Below are 15,526 nucleotides of genomic sequence, written 5' to 3' on the forward strand. Positions count from 1 at the left end.
CAACTCAGAGTTGAGACCAGGAGGCAGAGCTGCAGTCCTACACGCTTCTCTGCGCCTCCATTAGAGCAGTTACCCACCCAACACTCCATAGAGACTGTGTCTACCCCCCGACCACGTAAATTAAGTAAACCAAAAATACAGAGAAGAGGAGTTAAACATAAGAATCTAATTAAAATTAGAACAACCTCTGCAATAGTACAACAAGATAGGAGAATTAAATGTGGACTCCTTAACATCAGATCTCTGTCCTCTAAAGCTGTTCTAGTAAATGAGTTAATATCAGACCATAATGTTGATTTATTTTGTCTGACTGAAACCTGGCTGTGTCCTGAAGAGTATGTGAGCCTAAATGAAGCTACTCCTCCGAGCCATATTAATACCCACATTCCTCGAGGCAGCGGCAGAGGAGGTGGAGTTGCAGCCATTTTTGACTCAAGCCTTTTGATCAACCCTAAACCTAAACTCGACTATAACTCATTTGAAAGCCTTGTTCTCACTCTTTCTCATGAGAAATGGAAAGCAGTGCAGCCACTTTTATTTGTTGTAGTATACCGCTCTCCTGGTCCTTACTCCGAATTTATAGCTGAGTTCTCGGAGTTTCTATCAAGTTTAGTCCTTGAAGCAGATAAAGTAATTATTGTAGGTGACTTTAATGTACATGTCGACATTGATAATGACAGCCTTAGCACTGCGTTTATCTCAGTATTAGACTCAGTTGGCTTCCGCCAGAATGTACATGAACCGACTCACTGTTTTAACCACACCCTCGACCTTGTTCTGACATATGGCATTGAAATCGAAGACTTAATAGTCTCCTCACAGAATCCTCTTTTATCAGACCATCATTTAATAACTTTCGAATTCATATTACCAGACTACCAGCCAGTAGGCAAAAATTCTTATACCAGACTCCTGTCTGATAGTGCTGTAGCTAAATTTAAGGATATGATCCCATCAGTATTTAATTCAATGCCATGTCTCAATACAACAGAGGAGTCTTATGCTAACGTTAGTCCCTCCCAGATTGACTTCCTAGTTGATAGTGCTACAGGATCGTTGCGTATGACACTTGACTCTGTTGCTCCCCTAAAAAAGAAGAAAATTAAACAGAGGAGGTTAGCTCCATGGTATACTCCTCAAACCCGCAAATTAAAGCAAACTTCACGGAAAATAGAAAGGAAATGGCGTTCTACCAATTTGGAAGAATTTCGGTCCGCCTGGCAAGACAGTCTTAAATTATACAGGAAAGCCCTCCGCAGTGCCAGGGCAGCCTATTACTCTGCACTAATAGAGGAAAATAAGAACAATCCCAGGTTTCTCTTCAGCACTGTAGCCAGGCTGACAGAGAGCCATAATTCTATTGAACCATGTATTCCTTTAGCTCTGAACAGTAATGACTTCATGAGCTTCTTTAATGATAAAATTCTAACTATTAGAGACAGAATTCATCGACTCCTGCCGTTAACAGGTACTGTTTTGTCTTCAAACGCAGAAATTGTAGAAACTGTTACTCAGTCTGTCGCAGTTTTAGACTGTTTTACTCCTGTTGACCTTCACCAACTAATTTCAGTAATTTCATCATCAAAATCATCTACCTGTATTTTAGATCCTATCCCGACTAAGCTGTTTAAAGAAGTATTACCTCTAATTGACTCTTCAGTTTTAGACATGATCAATCTCTCTTTATCAACAGGCTACGTACCACAGTCCTTTAAAGTAGCTGTGATAAAACCGCTACTGAAAAAGCCTACTCTTGATCCAGGGGTTTTAGCCAACTATAGACCGATATCCAACCTTCCCTTTCTCTCCAAAACTCTTGAGAAAGCAGTTGCCAATCAGCTGTGCGACTTTCTAAACAAGAATAGTTTATTCGAGGATTTCCAGTCAGGATTTAGAGTGCATCATAGCACAGAGACAGCACTGGTTAAAGTTACAAATGATCTTCTAATTGCATCTGATAAAGGATTTGTCTCTGTACTAGTCTTACTGGATCTTAGTGCTGCATTTGACACCATTGACCATGGCATCCTATTGCAGACACTGGAACATTTCATTGGCATTAAGGGAACTGCGCTAAGCTGGTTTAAATCCTACTTGTCAGATCGCTCTCAGTTTGTACGCGTTAATGACGACTCCTCTGTGCTCACTAAAGTCAGCTATGGAGTTCCGCAGGGTTCTGTGCTTGGACCAATTCTATTCACCTTATATATGCTTCCTTTAGGTAAGATTATCAGGAAGCACTCAATAAATTTTCATTGCTATGCAGATGATACCCAGCTATATTTATCAATGAAACCGGAAGAAACCAGTCAGTTAACGAGACTACAAGCATGTCTTCATGACATAAAGACCTGGATGACCTGCAATTTTCTGATGCTAAACTCGGACAAAACTGAAGTTATAGTAGTAGGCCCTAAACATCTTAGAAAGTCACTTTCTGATGACATAGCAGTTATGGATGGCATTGCGCTGGCCTCCAGCACCACTGTAAAGAATCTGGGAGTTATCTTTGACCAAGACATGTCCTTTCACTCCCATGTAAAACAAATTTCAAGGACTGCCTTTTTCCACCTACGTAATATCGCAAAAATCAGGCATATTTTGTCTCAAAATGATGCAGAAAAACTAGTCCATGCATTCGTAACTTCCAGGCTGGATTATTGCAATTCTTTACTATCAGGCTGCCCAAATTCGTTGCTGAATATTCTCCAGTTGCTCCAGAACGCTGCAGCACGTGTTCTAACAAAAACCAGGAAGCGAGATCATATTTCTCCAATACTTGCCACTTTGCACTGGCTCCCTGTAAAGTTTAGAATAGAGTTTAAAATTCTCCTCCTTACTTACAAAGCCATAAATGGCCAGGCACCTTCTTATCTTAAAGAGCTCATAGTACCTTATTGCCCTACTCGAACACTGCGTTCCCAGAATGCAGGTCTAGTTATGGTTCCTAAAGTCTCAAAAAGCAGAACAGGAGTCAGAGCATTTAGCTATCAAGCTCCTCTCCTGTGGAACCATCTTCTAGTCTTTGTCCGGGAGGCAGACACTGTCTCTACATTTAAGAGTAGGCTTAAAACTTTCCTTTTTGATAAAGCTTATAGTTAGGGCTGGCTCAGGCTTGTCCTGGACCAGCCCCTAGTTATGCTGCTATAGGATTAGACTGTCGGGGGACATCCAAAGATACACCGATCTTCTTTGTCCTTCTGTCCCTCTCCATCCGCACGCTCTCATGTCCTACCACGGCGTGTTACTAACTTAGCTTCTTCCCCGGAGTCTCTGTGCTTTGTCGTCTTGCAGGTTCCCATGGACAGTGGCTGAATCTGGATTGTGGATTTCAGCTGCATCTCCTGCCTTGGCCCTGCCTGACATCCACTGCAACTGCTACTGCTGTTATTACATCCACTGTCACTGTTACTGTGACTGCATGTCTGTCTCTCTGTCTCTGTCTCTGTCTCTGTCTCTCTCTCTCTCTCTCTCTCTCTGACTGCATTTCTGTCTGTCTGTCTGTCTGTCTGTCTGTCTGTCTGTCTGTCTGTCTGTCTGTCTCACTCTCCCTCTCTTGCTCTTCCTCTCTCACCCAACCGGTCGAGGCAGATGGCCGCCCACCCAGAGTCTGGTTCTGCTCGAGGTTTCTGCCTGTTAAAAGGAAGTTTTTCCTCGCCACTGTCGCCAAGTGCTTGCTCATGGGGGAATTGTTGGTTTCTTTGTAGATAAAAGAGCTTGGTCTGTACCAGCTCTATATGGAAAGTGTCCTGAGACAACTTCTGTTGTGATTTGGCGCTATACAAATAAAATTGAATTGAATTGAATTGAATTGAAAATAATAAATACTTGGTTACAAAAAAGCCCCTTCAACAACCCTTTCTAAGGGATCAAAACAGGGTGATACAAAATAAAGTTACAAACTGCACAGCATTGTAAACTAGGATTCAGCCTATAATGCAGTTAAACCATGGCTTAAACTTTCCTTTCTTAAGTTTCCTCTGAACATACAAGCAGTCAGACTATAATGCTCTTCTATTTATTCACCAGAGGCTTATCAACGCAGCCTCTTATTTCTCTCCAGAAAGAATGAACATTATTTGGCTATGACTACAGTAAGCTTGTTTTTAATTGCGGTATCCATATGCCTCTGTCCAAACTTTGGTCTTGTCAGTCGACCCATCTGGCAACTTTTTGAAACTAAACTTTCCATGCGGAATCTTGTTCGCATCCATTTCAGCGTTTCGCGCTTGACATCCGCCTACACTTTCACAGCTAGCGAGCAGGCAAGACAAAAACTGTTGGTTTCTTTGTAGATAAAAGAGCTTGGTCTGTACCAGCTCTATATGGAAAGTGTCCTGAGACAACTTCTGTTGTGATTTGGCGCTATACAAATAAAATTGAATTGAATTGAATTGAATTGAATTGAATTGAATTGAATTGAATTGAATTGAATTGAATTGAAAACATGCGTGGGGCGTGTCTATTGTTTTGTTTAGGGTTTACAATCAGATCCTGTAGTTTTTTGTAACGCTACTACTACTAACATTCTCTCTCTCCCTGTCAGTGTGTCTTTGTCTGTGTCTGAGCTGAGCTGGGTGTGGTTCATCTGCTCGCCTCTTGCTGCCAGCCCACCTGCACATATGCCAGAAGTAGTTTGGGTCATAGAATAACCTTAGGTCAAAGCTAGGTTATTTTAGCTCTTATTCCGGCTCACTTCCCTTTCTACCTGGAGCTCTCACTGCTTGTGGTGGTGTTTGCTCTGACTGGGTAGTCAGGAGATGTTATCATCTCAAGGTCTGCTGCACAAAATCCAATCCCTGCATTTCCTTTTCTGATGTTGATGAGTGTATTTCTGTCATAATATGTGCTTCAGTAATAAAGGTGCAAAGATAACAAATTATACCAAAGATGTAGCAAGCTACTGGCTGCCACATCTGCATGTGTTGTTGTCACATTCAGAACAAGTCTTTAAAGAGTAAAGGCAGCAGGAGCAGCTGACCATGATTGTATATGATAACTATACAGTGTTCAAATCAAGAAGAAGGATGCTTGACAGTGCTCTCATTAACTGCAATCAAACAAATTCACTTATCAGAGCAGTGTTGGAAGGCAAACACCGTAGACTAATGTGAGCTGGATAGTCTTGTGAAAGCAGAAAGTTTTTTTGACTCACCCGACAGTTAAAAAGATCAGTAATACAACCCTGATTCCAACAATGATTTTACAAAGTGTTCCTGTGTCCATGTAGTAATAAATACAAACTTTATTTGTATAGCACCTTTCATAGAAGAAATGAAGCAGAAAGTGCTTTACAACACAGAAGTTACCTATGCCAGTTGCTTTGCAGAAAAATAAGACAGAATGAACATAAAAACATGGATAGAAAGTTCATGTAAAACAAGATAGAGAATAAATGCAAATGTTTAAAAGTTGAACAGTGTTGTGAACTATGGTTTAAGATCGCTGTCAAAAAGACGTGTCCATAATTAAAGGTTCGTATTTGTAAAGTTAACAATTTGTGTGTCATAAAAGTTGTTTGACACAAAATTCTGCTGTCATATACGTGAGTCTGTGAAATTGGGTTCGGGTTACGATTGTTTTTATGTGATTATGAGCCTAAAAGCTGTGAGTGCAAAGTCTTGAGAATACAATTTATTTTTCTACGACTATGAAGTCTTCACTGTGAATACGAATTCAAGTTTACAGGTAGGACTTGAAAAGTGCTGAAATGACGTTACTGAGGTCACAGTCAAGTCGCAGGGGAAAGTAATCAATCGGCGATTCCTCCAACTGTGCATGCCCCAGACGCAAACATGCAGGGCAACACCACCAGCCCCGGAGAGACTTCAATGGCAAAGCTCTCAAGTCTCACGCATTGGGCGTGAGACCCATTCACATACTCACACGCCATATCTTGTATTTCTCACACAGAGAAGTTACCAGGATAACGCCCACCAAGTTGCGCCACTATTTTTTAAAACAGTGAAACAGGTAGAGGAATTGGTGATGTGTCGGTCGCAAATGAAACGGCTTGTAGAGCTGCTCTTTGAAGTGAACGATCAGAGCAGTCTCCTGCCTGAGAGCCGGAGCCGCTTTGTATTTTTTTATGCACTGAGCAGGATGACACACACACACACACACACACTTGCACTAAGAAATGCTGAATTGAATGAATATTTTTATTTGTACCAAATTACGTGTCATTTATCAGGTCAGATCCCGTCCCCACCCCAACCCTCACTGCCGCCGCCAAATCTCACTCTGAACTCAGTTCAAAACTAGGGCTGTCAGTTTAACGCGTTAATTAGATTAATTAATTACGCTGCAAATTAACGCGCTATAAAAATTAACGCAATTAATCATGAGTGGCAAGTCAATGCGCAAGCATTTTAAATTTGGCCCTTTGAGTGGCCCGTAGGCTGCACGGTGGCGCAGCAGGTAGTGCGCGTGCCTCACAGCAAGAAGGTTGCTGGTTCGATCCCCGGGCCAGGCGGGGCCTTTCTGTGTGAAGTTTGCATGTTCTTCCCGTGCATGCGTGGGTTCTCTCCGGGTACTCCGGCTTCCTCCCACAGACCAAAAACATGCTCATTAGGTTAACTGATGACTCTAAATTGTCCGTAGGTGTGAGTGTGAGTGTGAATGTTTGTTTGTCCTTGAATGTGGCCCTGCAATCGGCTGGCGACCGGTTCAGGGTGTACCCCGCCTCTCGCCCATTGTAGCTGGGATAGGCTCCAGCCCCCCACAACCCCGAAAGGGATAGGCGGTATAGATAATGGATGGATGGATGGAGTGGCCCGTAGGCTGCAGTCGCAGGTCGCATCCTACCTGTGCCACTAGTCAATAGCAGGGTGACAACAGACATGGATGCGACACCGGAGAGCGAGGCAAGCCTACTTGGACCTTTGAACAGCAAGTTTATTTATAAAAAGAACAAAGACGGGACTATTAACAAGAACGCAGTGATTTGTACCTTGTGTAAAAAAGAATTTTCCTATCACCGTAGCAGCTCCAGCCTGAATTATCATTTAAATGCTAAACATGTAGTTGCTGCTAGTGCCGCTAGTGCTACCGTGAGCTCACTCCGCCAACCCACACTTGCTGAGTTAGGAAAACGAATGAGCAAAGCCACGACAGAAAAACTGACAAACTCAATCGCAAAGTGGGTTGCTGCTGATTGTAGGCCGATTTCAATCGTGGAAGATGAGGGCCTACAGTAAAAGAGGCGTTTCAGATAGCGTCATCTGACTCTAATTTCCAGCTACCGTCGAGAACTACAGCGATGAAAAGAATTCACCAGTTGTAATGTGAATTTCAGTGAATTGTAATGTCCTAGAATTCAAATTCTTTATTTGGGGACCTTTAGCAGATATGAGATTAAAATGCGATTAATTAGATTAATTAATTACAAATCCTGTAATTAATTAGATTAATTTTTTTAATCGCCTGACAGCACTATTCAAAACTTGACAGCCCTGCACAGGTAGCGTCAATAATAACGTGCATAGCCATTATTTATTTCATAAAATCGCATACTTAAAGCAATAAGTATGCGAGTCTAAGAAATGTATATTGTATAAAATGGTTTGATTTTATGAAATCAATAATAGCTATGCACGTTATTATTGACATTACCAGTGAAGTCTCTCTGGGGCTGGTGGCGTTGCCCTGCATGTTTGCGTCTGGGGCATGTGCATGCGCAGTTGGAGGAATCGCTGATCGATTACTTTCCCCTGCGACTTGACTGTGACCTCAGTGACATCATTGCAGCACTTTTCAAGTCCTACCTGTAAACTTGAAGTCGTATTCATGGTGAAGACTTCATAGTCGTAGAAAAATAAATTGTAAGACTTTGCACTCACAGCTTTTAGGCTCATAATCACATATGGACGTCTTTTTGACAGCGATCTTACACCATAGTGAACTGTCACGTGTAAACAGGGAGAGCCTGGACACAGATGCAGAGTCGTAACAAAAAGAGTTTATTGTGAAAACACAAAATCACCTTGACAGGGATAAGTTCGAAAAAGAAAGAGAAAACTCAAAAACACCTCTGCAGGAAAAGTAGCAACTCAGGAAAAAACACAAAAACACCACAACGACAAAAAACTCACCCAGGAGATGGAAACTAAAGGTGTCTAGGAGCAAACTCACTAGAGAACAGTTCAGCAAAACTACAAACACTGGAGGCACAAGAGAGAGAGAGACAAGAGATCACAACAGGCGCAGAACTCGTATGGCAAGAGCATAGAGAATAGTCTGGCGCGGGAGTCAAACTGGAGCTGGCTTAAGAAGCCGGTTGATTAGCCGATGAGGCACAGGTGTGTCTAATGAACTCGCACCTGGGGAGATCAGACCCATCTCTCTCTCTCAAGCTCCGCCTGCAGACAGAGAGGGAGGAAAGAAAATCACTGTCAACCCTGGGAGAAAAGAAATACCGGAGCTGAATCATGACAGTGAACTGTACCACCAAAATGCCATTCGTGTGCATTTTATTGGGGTGTAGGCAGAAATCTCACAGAGAGATTCCTCAAAGCCTCATCAAATGAAACCAAGACTTCATGCATTGCTAGATACCACTACAGGGAAGTGAGAAAATGTTTTTGTTTGTTTGCTTGTTTTTAGACAAACCTGCCCTTTATCACTGTGATAGGAGCAAACCTCGTAGGTCCACATGGAGTCATGTTATATAACTAAAGCATTAAGCAGGTGTCCTTGCTTTATGCTCTCCAGTCAAACAGCAGCTCGCTGCAGACCACACCTCCCTTCACTTGAAGCTCTTTAAATGCAGCAGCCTGACACTGCACTGTCTGTGTGTCTCAGGTTGGATGAATTACTTTCACAGACCTCTAAGCAGCTACCAGGCTGACAGGTTTGTCCACAAAGAGTATTTCCAGCAAAAGATGATTCAATGAAATATCTTTTTGGTGGACTGAATTGCTCTAAAACATCTTTGAAAAACTGACATTGATTTGTATTGAAATGGATTTCTTACAACTGCCAGGTAAGTCATTGAGTAATTTGATGCCACTTTGTAATACTGTAGTGTAAATTTTTCTAACAGATATGTGATGATGTCATATATTCACTGGAGAAATAGAATGTAGTATTATAATCAATGGTAGCAAATGACTGAAGAAGATAGATTTGTTGAGCCTTATATTATAGTAGCTCTGATGAAGTGTGTTATTGTGATGTACTGCCCTCAGAATGACACCTGGCCACAGCCGATATACTGAGCACGAATCTGTGATACACTGAGACGGAAGGGGGAGTGATCATGGATATGACGGAATGCTCATGGTCTGAGATCTGAGGACAGTGTTCGTTGCCCAAGATTTTGAAACTCCCCTTCCTCGAAGCCCCCTCATCTTGAAACCCTTCTTCGTGACCTTGTAGGTGTTTGGGCAGCTACTGCTCCTGAGATTTTGAAACCCCCCTTCCTCGAAATCCCTCATCGTGAAACCCTCCTTTGTGGCCTTGTAGGTGTTTGGGCAGCTACTGCTCCTGAGATTTTGAAACCCCCCTTCGTGGGGTGTGCAGGTGTTCTGGCAGCTGCTACTGTGTGTGACCTAACATAACCTCACTGTCCTGAAGTAACCTTAAAGCATATATTCTTTATAATTATGTGTTTACTATAATCACTGATGGATCGAAAGTTGTCACGATCACTTTATGTGCACTTAATAACCAAAGTATTGTTTTTATGCTTTTTGTTATACACTGCCTGCAATGAAGTTGTAAACGTTTACCTTAAGTATTAAACAAAAAACAAAAGATAATGATGTAATTTGGGAGGAATAGAGAGAAAAATAAATTGACTGCCTCCTTGGGATGCACCTTTAATGTAACGATGCAAATCTGGGAAAGATAGGTGATATTAAGGTCAGGACAGTTGCCCTGAGATGACCTTACGGTGTAAGATGAGAAGCAACTCATAAAAAACAAAAGATGCCCACAGGGCGTGGTAAACACCTAGCTGAAGTGTATAAAAATAGAGCACTGACCATTGTACTTCGGAGCTCGTCAGGATTGCACTTTTTGTGTTTCTGAGCGTGTTCCCCTTTATTGTGCACAATAAAGTATTTTTGCTTATCGGACTTCTGACTCCTGCAGAGTTTATTCTCACCAGACTCTTATCGGACTTCTGACTCCCGTCTTATCGGACACCTTTTTCGACTCTTTTTCATTTTTATTGGACATCCTCTATTTTATTCGACACCCTTTAACTTTATTGGATTTTTACATTTTTTATCTTTATTGGGCATTTTGTTAAAAAAGAAGGATTTCTTTGAAAACAATTGGACGGCTATTTTTGAGTGTTTTGGGCCTGATTGTGGTTTGTGCATTTGGCCTTCACAATCCACTACAATACCTGAGTGAAGTCTGAATGTGAATGAGCTTGAAATGATCCATCCAGCTGTCCAGTGCAGCGAAGCATTGTTTACAGTTTTTCTCAGTCACTTTGGTACATTTCTTGAATCATCCTCGACATTTGTAAAACAGTAAGTAAGGTTGAAGCCAGCCTCATTCATGTAGATGAAGTTGTGGGGTCGTTCACTTGCTTCCAGTTCCATTATACGCTATAGCCAGAAGACACAAAATGAGTTTTATGAATTACATGCATTTTCATTTTGGACAAGATACAGTCACATCAAATGTATACAGCACATATTGCATCTTCTTTTCAACAGCCATAGCAAATGTGTAAAGTTCACACTTACTGTATATCACTATACGATGTTGTACTGTTTACTGTGAGGTACAGTTACTGCATGCTCATATATGTTTTACCTGTACATACTGGTAACGCAGCTCCTTCACTCTTTCACCGTTTCTTTCAAATGGAACAGTGTAGAGCTGCTTCATATTCATTTGGTGTCTTTTTAGCACCCTGTCAATGGTTGAGATGCTGACTGTTTGGGTGTTTTCAAAGATGTTCTTGTCCTCTATAATGGCACTCTTTATCCCCCTTAGTCTTATGGTATTGTTTTCTACAATCATGGTGCAAATAGCCTCCTCCTGTTCAGGAGTGAAAAGGGGCCCTGCAAAACACAAAACTGAGTAAGATAAAATGTTACTGTATAAAGTATACTTACTGTATATTGTAAAATGCAAGTGGAACACTGTAATATTGTATGAAGCATTACAGAAAGTACACAGTATTACAGTAAAGTGGCCATTGTTAGATTACATACCTGTTCTGTCGATGAAAAGTCTGAAAGATTGAGGAAACAGTTGTTCTCTCAACATTTGGCTGCACCCTTCGACCAGCCTCGGCCATTGTAAGCCCATGATTGAGAACATGGTCAACAAGTGTGACTCTTATTTTATCAGGAACGTGCATATGTCCTAAAACAAACAAACAAACAAACAAAACCTCTAATGGAAATGTATAGAAATATGCTTGACATATTATGACAACTTGTTCAACCATTTTGCATGTAAAGACTTACCCTGTGTTCCCACCAAACACGATGAAAATTATTTAATCGTGCCTCAAATGAAATCGCGTCGCGCCAGACGCTCCAGTTTTGATGCTGGTGCAAAAATCTCTTGACGCGGCATCGTGTCGCACGTCGAGCCCGTCCAACAGCAACATTTCTTTCTCTCGTCGACCGAATGCGAGAATGTGGATGTTAAAACTTAAAATCTGTGGTCGATTCATCACGATAGCGCGTAGTTTAAAATTTGCTCCAAAGTTTTCGGAGATGTGTCGTCCTGCTAACGGACGAGCTGAGATGGTGACGTCATCAAGTACGCTGCCGTCCCAATTGCATGCAATGACAGTCCTGCGCTCTCCCGTCCTGGAGAGACTGTACTCCCAAGTCGAACTTGCTCAGTCTGAACTGCAAAGTTTGTAAGTCCAAACTTGGCGTACTTGGTATTGAGAAACGGCTCATGGCTGAAATAACCACCATTGCTGCACTGTACCTGTACTGCACAAAGTAGTGCAGCTATTGTTGAATGAACCAGACAAGTATGCTAGTAAAGCAAGCTATGCTAACTGGGGCTATGCTACGCTGAACTGTCATAAAGCTCTGGGTGAGCGGTGATGGCAACGATGAGCATCTCCTCCATTGTTTCTGGCAGTTTAATTTTGCGAGGGAACACCAGGACATCCGTACGTCAGCACGTCGATGACGATCTCAACGCTGATGTCGCGGCGCGTCTTCACGTGAATCCGCCGCAAAAGTTTCAAAATTTCAACTCGAGCGATGAAGCAATGACGCGATGGGGCGACACGATGAGAGCGATTTTCGCGGCCAACGAGTCCATCGCGCCGCGTAATCGCGTCCATCGTGTCCCCCAGCAAAATGACGTTTCAAATCGCGTCTTTGCATTGACTTTGTATGTAATCTTGCAGTGCGATCTTGTTTCATCGCGTTTGGTGGGAACACAGCCAAAATGACGCTTCAAATCGTGTCTTTGCATTGACTTTGTATGTAATCTTGCGGCGCGATCTTGTTTCATCGCGTTTGGTGGGAACGTAGCCATAGACATAATATACATAGACGCCTCATTGACTGACGCTTCCTATTGGAGCTGACACTCAGCGCGGCCGCCATCTTGGATGGGTCTCCCATGCGTCCCCAGTGCATTTATTTCTATGGAGGAAGGTGTATGTCCAGCTACAATTATCATCATAACTCCTCTAATTTTTACCCGATTTTCACACGGTTTGGCTTGTTACAAACGTCGTAGCTACGTTCCCACCAAACGCGATGAAACAAGATCGCGTGGCTCCCATGTTGGCTGATGTCAACATGGGAGAGAGGGTCCCCGATCTGCGATTGCCAAGCAGATCTCTGTCACCCGCCGTTTGACGTCCTCTCCCTCCTGCTCCGGTAGCCCGTACAGCCTCAGGTTCCATCGTCTCTGGTACCACTCAGCTTCGTTTAGTTTTTCCTCCAGCTCCGAGATTTTCTTCTCATGTTCAGAGGAGGCCTTTTGGATCGTGGTAACATCTTTTTTCATATCGTGAACTTCATTGAACAGGAATTCGGCATTTTCTTTTAAGTCTTTGATACTTTCCGTGTTTTGTTTAATGAGCTGACCAAGCTCATCTGCCTTCTTCTCCAGGCCGTCGGCTCTTTCATTTATTTTGTCTGCCAGCATCCTCACAATATTTTCTTGTAGGTCGGCGAGCGTAAGCTGGACTCTGTCCTTCTTTGAGGCCGGAGTGCTTGACTCAGTTTTCCCTTTCTTGGGCGCCGGTGTTGAAGGTGCCGAGTCCGAGTCAGGTAATGGCACCCATTCGGGGCTATGAGTCTTTGCATAGCTATGCATGTTCATGGCACTTGCTTCCGGGTCCTCAGAAGTATCGTTATAGGAAGTAGAGAACAAATTTATGCTTACTTTGCCAGACCTGGGTCTTATTTTTCCGCGTCCTCATACTCTTCCTCTGCATCCGTCCGTAGAGGAACTGGCTCAATTTCAGCTCTGCATGTGAAAAGTTTGCTTAGCTGGTAAGCTTACTGCTAGCGTGAGCTAGTCAGGAGCCGTTTAAAGGCTTGTCGTTTGGCCGCAAATGGTTCAAAAAAGTTTTTATTTTAGTTTCCCCCGCTCTTTGCTTAATCAAAGTCCAATTTCCATCAAGGTATATTCTTTCTTTCCTTTAGGTGTGAACAGTCGAACGAGTTGTCTCACGCCATCATGCCCCCGTCGCTCGGGTGGAGCTCGTATGGCAGTCGGCTCCCTTCAACCACCTACGTATATTATGTCTATGGTCATAGTCATAGACATAATATACGTAGACGCCTCATTGACTGACGCTTCCTACTGGAGCTGACGCTCAGCGCGGCCGCCATCTTGGATGGGTCTCTTGTGCGTCCCCAGTGCATTTATTTCTACGGAGGAAGGCGTATGTCCAGCTACAATTATCATCATAACTCCTCTAATTTTTACCCGATTTTCACATGGTTTGGTTTGTTACAAACGTCAGAGATGTAGTTATGATACAGGATGGTGTCACACATTAAAAACAAATGCTTTCATGCCGAAATACTTTGTCTTTCTTAAAGAGCATAATACAGACATATGGTATGGCCCATTAATAAATGTATAAATGAATTAATTTTAGATTTTAATAAAGAAACAGTTTGATTGTTCATTTGATTTCTCTCTCTCTCTCTCTCTCACACACACACACACACACACACACACACACACACACAATCATGGCCCTTCTGTACACACCAATAACACAAGAATTTCTTCTTTTTTGCTTTTGTGCGCTGAGTTTATTTAATGTAAAGTTAAGCACAGGCACATGCACGCGTGGGCGCGCACTCAACACACGCACAAAAACCAGACATCTTGCATAACCTGTTGAGCTGACGCTCAGCGCGGCCGCCATCTTGGATGGGTCTCCTATGCGTCCCCAGTGCATTTATTTCTACGGAGGAAGGTGTATGCCCAGCTACTGTAATCATCATAACTCCTCTAATTTTTACCGGATTTACACACGGTTTGGTTTGTTACAAACGTCAGAGATGTAGTTATGATACAGGATGCTGTCACACATTAAAAACAAATGCTTTCATGCTGAAATACTTTGTTAAAGAGCATAATACAGACTATATGGTATGGCATATTAATAAATGTACAAATAAATTAATTTTAGATTAAAGAAACAGTTTGATCGTTCATTTGATTTCTCTCTCTCTCTCTCTCTCTCTCACACACACACACACACACACACACACACACACACACACAAAATCATGGCTCTTCTGTACACACCAATAACACAAGAATTTCTTCATTTTTGTTTTCGTGTGTGTGTGTGTGTGTGTGTCTGTGTGTGTGTGTGTACATGTGTGTGTTTGAAAGCAGCAGTGGGCCGACACACATGATGATCCTCGTTTCGACAGTTTGTTTTGGTGAAGTTTTATTCCAACACAAATGAGTATAAAAACTTACTCAAAGTTTAATGCGCATGTCAACAGGTTATGCGAGATGTCTGGTTTTTGTGCGTGTGTTGAGTGCGCGCGTACATGTGCATGTGCCTGTGCTTAACTTTACATTAAATAAACTCAGTGCACAAAGGCAAAAAAGAAGAAATTCTTGTGTTATTGGTGTGTACAGAAGGGCCATGATTGTGTGTGTGTGTGTGTGCGTGTGTGTGTGTGTGTGTGTGTGTGTGTGTGTGTTATTAATGGGCCATACCATATGTCTGTGTTATGCTCTTTAACAAAGACAAAGTATTTCGGCATGAAAGCATTTGTTTTTAATGTGTGAGACCATCCTGTATCATAACTACATCATAACTACATAGAAATTCTTGTGTTTGTAACAAGCCAAACCGTGTGAAAATCGGGTAAAAATTAGAGGAGTTATGATGATAATTGTAGCTGGACATACACCTTCCTCCATAGAAATAAATGCACTGGGGACGCATGGGAGACCCATCCAAGATGGCGGCCGCGCTGAGCGTCAGCTCCAATAGGAAGCGTCAGTCAATGAGGCGTCTACGTATATTATGTCTATGGCTACGTTCCCACCAAACGCGATTAAACAAGATCGCGCCGCAAGATTACATACA

Source organism: Chaetodon trifascialis, chromosome 11 (genome assembly GCF_039877785.1).
Source record: "Chaetodon trifascialis isolate fChaTrf1 chromosome 11, fChaTrf1.hap1, whole genome shotgun sequence".
Lineage (NCBI taxonomy): Eukaryota > Metazoa > Chordata > Actinopteri > Chaetodontiformes > Chaetodontidae > Chaetodon > Chaetodon trifascialis.